A 10,193-nucleotide genomic window follows, 5' to 3' on the forward strand; every position below is an offset into this window, starting at 1 on the left:
CTCAAGCAAAATCATCAACAAAATGTAACAATGTATCGGCTAGAAGCTTCTCTAAATTAAGTAAATAAGGAAAAGGCTATGTCAAAGGTAAAATTTGATCTAAATTAAGTAAATAAGGAAAAGGCTTTGTCAAAGGTAAAATTTGATAATGGGTAGCTAAATGGTTATACATCTATGAAGTATAATATGAATCAAAATATCTTGAAGATGTAGTGGTAACACCCTTGCCATTCAACAATATTGGAAAAGGTTGAAGATTAATATGAAATCAAGGAAAGATATAAGGTGGTAATAGATAAGCGAACAAATATGAATATAATAAATACCTAGATATGGTGATGTAGGAGTATCTATGAGTGAGGCATAAAGTAACATGTAACAAAACTAGAATACGTAGAAGATAAAGATGGAGTATAGTGTAAGGATAAGCTTGGTATGCCTGAATTATACAAATGTAGAAATTTTGAATAATTTAACACATATTCAACAGAGATTATCCTGATCATGTACTATTGTGGAATACATACACAATACATAAGCTCCTCTACGTTGATCATCAATATAGCAGCATCAATAACAATAAAACATCAAGAGCATTCACACATTAACACAGTATGTAACCCGGGGAAAGCATCTCGCTGAAAACCCCAACTATCTGTATATTAATGATTGAGACCATGTAACATTACAAAGTACAATGCTTATCACAAGCAATCCAATACCAGCTCCACCTGTTACACACAATACAGCTAAGATCTGATCTCCAAATCTATTCCACTGCTTGCCTGCCTCTCCAGCTCAATACCTGCGCAAGAACTGATGAGAATGGTTTACCAAACTCGTATTTCACCTGCAAAGAATCACTCACACTGTGTTAGACATGAGCAGAGGCTACAATACTGGGCAAATACATGAGCAAACTCATTGGCATACTCAATCCCTTGATTGTGCAAATCATCATGCACAACTATAGTCACAACTGATAGCAATCTGATCCTCTAACACCTGTCCCTGCTGAACTGAACATGCACTGACATGAAACTGAGTTAACTGATGTATTCTATAGTTGTATTATGAGTTAATAATTAGTTTAACAACTCATCATTAGTCTATTTGCAGTTAGACTAACTACAACTAGTTTAACCAAGTCAAACTGAACACAACTCCATCAACTCCACAATCAACTCCACCAAACTCAACTGATTGAGTTCTAACTGAAGTCATGCATGCAACAACTCAATTGACTCATAAGAAAAGCGTACTTCCTTCTGACAGCTGCATGGGCCACATCTGTAGCTCAAACTGAAGTGCTCCAAGAGAATAAGATCAAGTTTATAGTCCAAATATTATTATGAGACAATAATATTTGACTTTTCTATTTTTGACAGCCAGTCTAAAAATAGACTTTGATCACTCATACTGTGATCACCCACACTGTGGTCACCCACACTGTGATCACTCATACTGTGATCACCCATACTGTGATCATCCCTGCTGGGATCAAAAATAGAACTTGCGCCATAATTTGCCTACGGGCCCACTTAGTGAAGGCGACTCTTTTCACTAAGCTCCATCATCTTGTTGCAATCTCAACACTCCCTCTCGACAAGATATGGATTATCAGCAACCCCTATCCTGCCTCGGTGGTACTCGAATTTGCTCCTGGTGAGAGCCTTCGTCAGAATATCAGCATCCTAATCCTCCGTTGGAATGTATGAAAGCAACATGATCCTCCGCTGCACACAATCTCTGATATGATGGTACCTGATGTCAATATGCTTAGATCTATCATGAAATATAGGATTAGCCGAGCATTTAATGCAACTCTGGTTATCACAGTAAATCACAGTAGGATCCAAATGAGAACCGAACAAACCAACCAGGATCTTCCTCATCCATATAGCCTCGCATGCAGCCAAACTTGCTACCATATACTCGGCCTCCGCTAAACTGAGTGCCACGGATCTCTGCTTCCTGCTGTACCAAGAAACTGCTGTCGATCCAATATTGAAGACCCCTCCTGATGTGCTCTTTTTGTTCGTTGGGCTCCCTGCCCAATCTGCATCCGTGAAGCCACATAGCTTCACCTCATCCTCCTGTTTGTACCACAAACCATATCCCGATGTGCCTCTCAAGTAGCGCAATACATGCTTGCCCGCTTCTAGAAGATCTTGGTAGGCTTAACCATAGCTTGTGAAAGCTGGTTAACTGCATAGCATATATCGGGTCGTGTATTGACCAAATACATCAGTGACCCCACCAACTGTCGATAAACAATGGCATCCACTTCTTCTCCCGAAGTGGCATCCTCCTTCCTCCAACCTCCAGGAAGAGGAGTATCAACAGGCTTGCAGCCATGCATGTTGAACTCCTCCAGTATCTCCCGAGCATACTCGCCCTGAGAAACAAACAGTCCACCACTGCGCTGCCATATTTCCAATCCTAGGAAATAGTGAAGGAGGCCCAAATCCTTCATCTCAAACTCTGTAGCAAGATCCTTCTTGCATGACAGTATCAACAGCTCATCACCCGTTAGAATCAAATCATCAACATACAGTACAATGATAACCAACTTACCCTCCACCACAATCTGGTATAGGTTAGGATCCGCCTCATTCTTGGAGAATCCAAGTCCTGTGAATAGTTGTCTATCCGTGTGTACCAAGCACGTGGTGCTTGCTTCAACCCGTACATCGCTCTCTTGAGCCTGCACACACACGACTCGCTGCTGAAGACCTCAAAGCCTTTGGGCTGCTCAATGTACACCTCCTCCTCAATGACTCCATTGAGGAACGCAGTCTTCACATCCATCTGATGAATATGCCATCCCATCTACGCTGAGAGAGCAAGAATCGTCTGTATGGAAGAATACCTTGCGACAAGTGCAAAGGTCTCCTCATAATCGATCCCCTCTATCTGTGAAAAGCCTCGAGCAACAAATCTTGCCTTGTACTTCTCCACACTCCCGTCAGTTGCCTGCTTGACCTTGTAGATCCATCTCGAACCCACCACTGATTTCCCTTCCAGTTTAGGAACAATCTCCCATGCACTGTTTCTGACAATAGAATCATACTCTTCCACCATGGCGTCTACCCATGCAGGATCCTCCACAACTTCCTCGAAGGAGGATGGCTCAGTCACAACACACTTGCTCATCAGAGCCATGTATCCAGTGTACCGATCAGGTGACTGTCTCTGCCTACGTTGGGCTGTAGGTGGTCCTACAACTTTCTCTGCATCTTGAGCCAGTCGCTCAGCTTCAGTCAAGCGCTTTCGCCCTCTGATGGTTCACACTGCATGAGTGGTCTCTTCCACTCCATGAACCTCATCCTGTGGCTGATCCATGTCCTGAAGCTCATCCTTAGGAACTAATAGCTCCTCATCTGCATGCAAGTGTAGCTCCCTCTCAAGCGAACACTTCATGGCTTTCTCCTCCTAAAATTTTATATCCTGTCGCACAACAGTTTTACCACTGTCTAGCAAATACACACGATAGTTGTGGGGCGTATCAGTGTACCCCACGAATATCCCAACCTCTGCAGTCGGTTCCAACTTCTTCCTGGCATCCTTCGTCACATGCATGTAAATGTTAGCACCAAAAATCCTCAGATGAGAAAGATCGGGCTTCTTACCAGAATAAGTCTCCTCGGGTGTACTCATGCCAAGTATCCTATGAGGACAACGGTTCTGCACATAAACTGCTGTATTGCATGCCTCCACCCATAAGTGAAGGGGTAGGCCCTGATCATGCAACATTGCCCGTGCAACACCCACAATCGTTCTGTTCTTCCGCTCAACTACCCGGTTCTGCTGTGGGTTATGGGGAGCTATGAGCTCTCTACGAATCCCTTCTGCCTTGCAGAAATCCTTGAACTCGTCCGAGATGTATTCACCACCATTATCGCTTCTAATAGCCTTCACCTTCTTCCCCGACTCCTTCTCGACCAGTGCTTTGAATTCACAGAACTTTGAATATGTCTCGCTCTTCTTCTGCATGAAGAAGATCCAACACTTACGAGAGAAATCATCAGCAAAAATCACATAATACCTGTGTTTTGCTGTCGAAGCAACTGAGAAAGGTCCACACACGTCTGTGTGAATTCTCTCAAGGATCGTCGTGGCACGACTATCCTTCTCGTGAAAGGTGGCTTTCACAAACTTCCCCAAAGTACACCCCTTGCACTGATCTGACTACGCAAGTGTGCCTTTAGGAAGCCCTGTAGTGATCTGCTGCAGTATCTTCAAGGCTCCATGGTGAAGGTGACCCAATCTCCTGTGCCACAACTCGCCATCATCCCGGCTCACCAATCCTTCTGCCTTGCCCGCCATTGTTGCGCATCCATCTACATGCAACTGATAAAGGTTCCTCACTCGAACCCCTATCTTCCGGGTCTCACCAGTTGTCTTGCTGCGCAGGAAAGCCTTTCCATCGCTGAAAACAACATCATACCCCTTGTCTTCTAACATCGCCACTGAGATGAGATTCTTCTTCAATCCTGGAACATGCATGACTTCCTTCAATACGAAGGGTTTACCAGACTCCCTCTCAAAGGAAATGGTACCGATACCGGTCTCACTGTATCTACCATCATCGCCCATCTTGATGTGCACTCCAAGATCTTTGTCCTCCAAATCAGAGAACAAATCTCTATCTCCCGTCATGTGAAAAGACGCACCACTGTCCAAGAACCACACCGATCCCATCACACTTGAAACCAAGCATGCGATCAATGAAAAATCAAGCTCAAACTGTGAGGCTAGAGCCTCTCCTGCTGAAGATCCAACACCCTGCTTGTTCTTCTTCTTTTACGGACAATTAGTGGCATAGTGCCCGTGCTGGTGACAGTGAAAACACTTCACTTTGGACATATCCTGCTTCTTACCTTTCGCACCAGACTGAGAAGCTTTCTTGCTCTTCCCTTTCTTTGCTTTGGCAGCCAAAGCACAATTCTCTTCATCAACTCCCTTTGACGAAGATCCGTCCCTGTTACTCCACCTGATCTCCTCCTGCACAAGATCTGACCATAGTCTTTCCCATCCTGGCAATTTCTCCCGACCATTGACAGAGTCCTGATAGGAATGCCAACTCTTCGGAAGACCAAGGAGAGCCAAGCTCACCAAGTCCTCATCATCAACAGTAACCCCCACACTTCCCATCTCATCTCGACACTGAGTGAACTTCGTGAGATACTTGGGTATACTATCACCCTTCTCGCATTTGATGTTTCTGAGTTTATCTTTGAGCGCCAACTTCCTCTGATCGCTCTTGCTTTGGAATAGTTCTGTTAATGATTTCCACATCAAATATGGAGTAGCCTTTCCATGGAGGCTGGACACAATGTGATCCTTCACGCCCTCTAACAGAATCCTTTGACATTTTGCGGTCTTCTTTTGCCAAGCATCAGCTTGAGTAGCATCAGTAGGCTTTGGGACATCCGTCTCTATGAACTCCTTCAGCCCGTTATCATCCAATACTACCTCCATCATGTCCTTCCATGCAATATAGTTTGAGCTGCCCTCAAGAGCATACTCCAATCACAATCCGTTGAAAGACATTGTTGCGTTGTCACCAAGAAAACACTGCTGCAAATTCGAATTCCACCAGCAACCAACTCAACTGCCTCGGATCTAAGATTCGTGAGAACACAATATTTCTCGTACAGAGATTAATTGTATGGGCATTCACCGGATATCTCACCTTCCAAAGGAAGGATGAATCCAAAGGCTACCTGGCCCGATTACAGACTCTGCCTGAAGAAATAGAATGTAAACACTTCCTGAATAGTAGATCTGATCATCAACAACTTCGATACCATGTAGAAACTTTTTCTACAATTATCTAGCTCGCTCCGATACCATGTAGAAATTTTGAATAATTTAACACATATTCAACAGAGATTATCATGATCATGTACTATTGCGGAATACATACACAATACATAAGCTCCTCTACGTTGATCATCAATATATAAGCATCAATAACAATAAAACATCAAGAGCATTCACACATTAACACAGTATGTAACCCGGGGAAAGCATCTCGCTAAAAACCCCAACTATCTGTATATTAATGGTTGAGACCATGTAACATTACAAAGTACAATGCTTATCACAAGCAATCCAGTACCAGCTCCACCTGTTACACACAATACAGCTAAGATCTGATCTCCAAATCTATTCCACTGCTTGCCTGCCTCTCTAGCTCAATACCTGCTCAAGAACTGATGAGAATGGTTTACCAAACTCGTATTTCACTTGCAAAGAATCACTCACACTGTGTTAGACGTGAGCAGAGGCTACAATACTGGGCAAATACATGAGCAAACTCATTGGCATACTCAATCCCTTAATTGTGCAAATCATCATGCACAACTATAGTCACAACTGATAGCAATCTGATCCTCTAACACCTGTCCCTGCTGAACTGAACATGCACTGACATGCAACTGAGTTAACTGATGTATTCGATAGTTGTATTATGAGTTAATAATTAGTTTAACAACTCATCATTAGTCTATTTGCAGTTAGACTAACTACAACTAGTTTAACCAAGTCAAACTGAACACACACTCCATCAACTCCACAATCAACTCCACCAAACTCAACTGATTGAGTTCTAACTGAAGTCATGCATGCAACAACTCAACTGACTCATAAGAAAAGCGTACTTCCTTCTGACAGCTGCATGGGCCACATCTGTAGCTCAAACTGAAGTGCTCCAAGAGAATAAGATCAAGTTTATAGTCCAAATATTATTATGAGACAATAATATTTTGACTTTTCTATTTTTGACAGCCAGTCTAAAAATAGACTTTGATCACTCATACTGTGATCACCCACACTGTGGTCACCCACACTTTGGTCACCCACACTGTGATCACTCATACTGTGATCACCCATACTGTGATCATCCCTGCTGGGATCAAAAATAGAACTTGCGCCATAATTTGCCTACGGGCCCACTTAATGAAGGCGACTCTTTTCACTAAGCTCCATAATCTTGTTGCAATCTCAACAACAAAGACGTGTGCATGGGAAGTCGAAGAGTTATTAAGGAAGAGATTGATACATGACAAGATTAGGGTGAGGACGATGATTATCATGTGGTAGTTGAGGTAGTTTACAACAAATGAGAAAGTATAAGAGGTGGAGGAAAATGGAGCATTGAAGGATGAGCAAAGGAAAACAATGTAGGCTCATACGTTTGTTTGTTTGTAGATGATGAGGTTGGCTTCGAAGTGGTAGAGAAGCGCTTTAAGATGGTGGATGAGGTGAAGGTTGGCTCTTGAGAAAAGAATTGAGGGAAAGTTTACATGTTGCAAATTTGTTGAAGTGAGCCAAGTAACCCTAAAATATTGAAGGATGAGGTTGAAACCTATAGGAGAAAAAAGAGTGACAAAGATAATGTTTCAATATATATGAGAATTTTATTTACTATGAATTCAAGTAATGAGTATATGTATATCTCTCATATATTACTATGTTTTGTTTTGTTGATGTTTAACCATACTTTGTTAAATATTCTTCCATGCATTGTTGATTTGTGCATACTCATGGGAATAACCTTGAGAATAGAATAGGGCTTCTTGCATGGATGATTGCATTAGATGTTTATTGAGGATATGGATGGGGTGTATGTGTAGAGGCACCAATAGACAAAGTTCTATAATGGAGGTAACGAATTATTATTAGATATAAATACTGCTTGAGATATGATCATGAAGGTTGAACGGGAAAGAATAAGGTATAACCATGGTAGGTTAAGGAATTATATTATGGGGAATGAATAGCTATTGGAAAACCATAAGTGAAAATGAGTTGGGAAACCATTTCAAAAGGTAATGGTAGGTTTCCAAACCATCCTTGGAACTTTGGAGACCATCTCAAAAGAGGAATAGGTAGATTGAAAATCATCGTAAGAGTGAACCCTTCAAAATCATAAGGCAATTTGGAAATGCTCAGTTGAATATGGTTGGATTGGATTGGAGTAGCCTCCAATATCTTTAACTAGGTGCATCTTTACATATTGTGACTACTAGTCGGACTTAAAACAAATTAGAAAATCAAAACAATGGAAAATAAATTCACTTTGGTATCTTTTTCCCTATGTTGCATAGGGACCCATCCCTTGTTAGAATAACTCACACCTAGTGCTCTAGCATTTTGAGGACTTGGAGAACCTTAGGAAACATCCCTAAACTACCAAGGACTTCACCGAGGAGTTAGGGACTCATTGGCCATCCCCAAGTGGTTGCAAATAGATTTAAGGAATGTTCCATACATATTTTTTAGATGTTTGGGGCAGATTGTGGGGAAATTCTAAACATGTATCTTCAATTTTGATAATGGGCATTAATGATTAGACACATGATCACTTTTTCCATCCATTATTTTTGTAATACATTGAATCTAAAATTGAGGCTATACAAGTTACAACTCAAAATATGGGTTTTATATAATAGATTTTCATTTGGGCTTATGGTGATTTAACTATTGTCTTTTCAATGTGAACATCACAAGAAGCAAAGCCTCCATGCCAAAAAATTAGAAAATGTAACATCTCAAAAGGTTGATCCTCATGGTTATTGCTCTCATTCTTCTCACTTTTAGTGTTGTCTTAACTTATACATATTGTGCATAGTTGTCTAATAGCTATTCAAGTATAGTTCTTCCACCATCCTACCTCAAACATGGTGAAAACAATTAGATAGGAGTGAGTAAAATTAGGTAATAAATTTTGACCAAATTCTTAATCAATCACCTTCTTAATCTAAAAGATGAATATAGTCACTTCATATAGTACATGTATCTATATCACAAATGTTTTGTAATGATTTTCTACAATGTTATAAAAATATACAAAACTTATTAAAAAGAAAATGATTTTTAGGATAGTAATCTTTAACAAAAACAAAAAAGAAAAAGAAAAGAGGAAGATGAGAAAGAAAAGCTAGTATAGAAACAAGTACATCACTTGCAAATAATCATAATTGGAACCAATTGAAAATAATTACACTTTAATGTGTAAAAGCTAAACTGCATTTTTGTTCATTTCCCAAAAACCAATGATAAAATGACAATCCATTTTTTAATTAATCAAACTTTTCAAAATTGAAAAATATAAAAACTATATATATAATATATTTTACTTTTATATATAATTGTTATTCCCAACCATCCATTGGAAAATTAACGAATACCCTTTATTCGGCACGGGGGTGTGTTCCTCACCCTCTCGATCACTAGATCATGTTGTATGTACGGATTTGATGAAACATTCAGCGGAGATAGAATATCTTGAAATAAAGCTGAATAGACAATTCAGTCGAAACGTGACTCCATGGCCCAATGGATAAGGCGCTGGTCTACGAAACCAGAGATTCTGGGTTCGATCCCCAGTGGAGTCGCTACGCTTGACTTTTGGTTTTCGATACTGTTACAAGCAGCAACTGTTCTTCTGTAAAATCCAAGGACCTGCTCTGTTCTTCTGTAAAATCCATGGACCTGGAGCAGGTACAGAGAAAGACAATAACACGCATTCTATATGTTTGTATCTGCATTTATCATAACGGAATAGGCTTGGAATTATTAAAAACATTGATACGTGTCAATCTTTGTCGGGTGATAAAACAAATCTGTTTGTCATTAATTTAAATTCATGTTGATTTATTTATATGTTTCATTCACATTGCACTTTAATAAAATTCAGCAATCAATCTATTTCGGATAAGATTATGATCACTGCAATGCATGATGACATTCTTTCACATTGGCTTATGTTCATCCCGTTCCAACTAGATTTCTAGTTAACTTTTCCAATTTAATTCAAGTTTTCTCTTTCTCAAAAATTTATAATAATTCATTTCCCTCTCAAATCGGTCATGTTTTTATTTTTTTATTTGCTCTTTAGTGATAACCCTCTTACTTTATCCCCTGAAACTCTATTCCCTGAAACTTTTATTGAGAACCAACTCCTGTGTGGTTTTATAACTCTTGTTATTTTTTTTCAAAGAAAAAACCAGAACACTTCTTTCTATTAAGTGAAAAATGTTTTACATATTTATAGTTCTTGTTTATGGTATTTCATTGTAATTTAGAAAAAAAACAAAAACTAATTAACTTCTCTGTTTTATATCTCCTTGCTTACACTACTCTCGTCACTTATTTCTCTTTGCAATTTCTCTTCAGAGTTG

General features: G+C 40.0%; 1 non-coding gene across 1 annotated transcript; it reads left to right on the forward strand.

Moving 5' to 3' along the window:
- Positions 1-9,334: 9,334 nt before the first annotated feature.
- TRNAR-ACG (transfer RNA arginine (anticodon ACG)) lies at positions 9,335-9,407 on the forward strand. The gene has a single exon. It is a non-coding gene; the product is annotated as a tRNA-Arg (tRNA).
- Positions 9,408-10,193: the final 786 nt, after the last annotated feature.

Source organism: Pinus tabuliformis, chromosome 2_2 (assembly GCF_031772625.1).
Source record: "Pinus tabuliformis cultivar Carrire ecotype Pingquan chromosome 2_2, CPIR1, whole genome shotgun sequence".
In the NCBI taxonomy this organism is placed as follows: Eukaryota; Viridiplantae; Streptophyta; class Pinopsida; order Pinales; family Pinaceae; genus Pinus; species Pinus tabuliformis.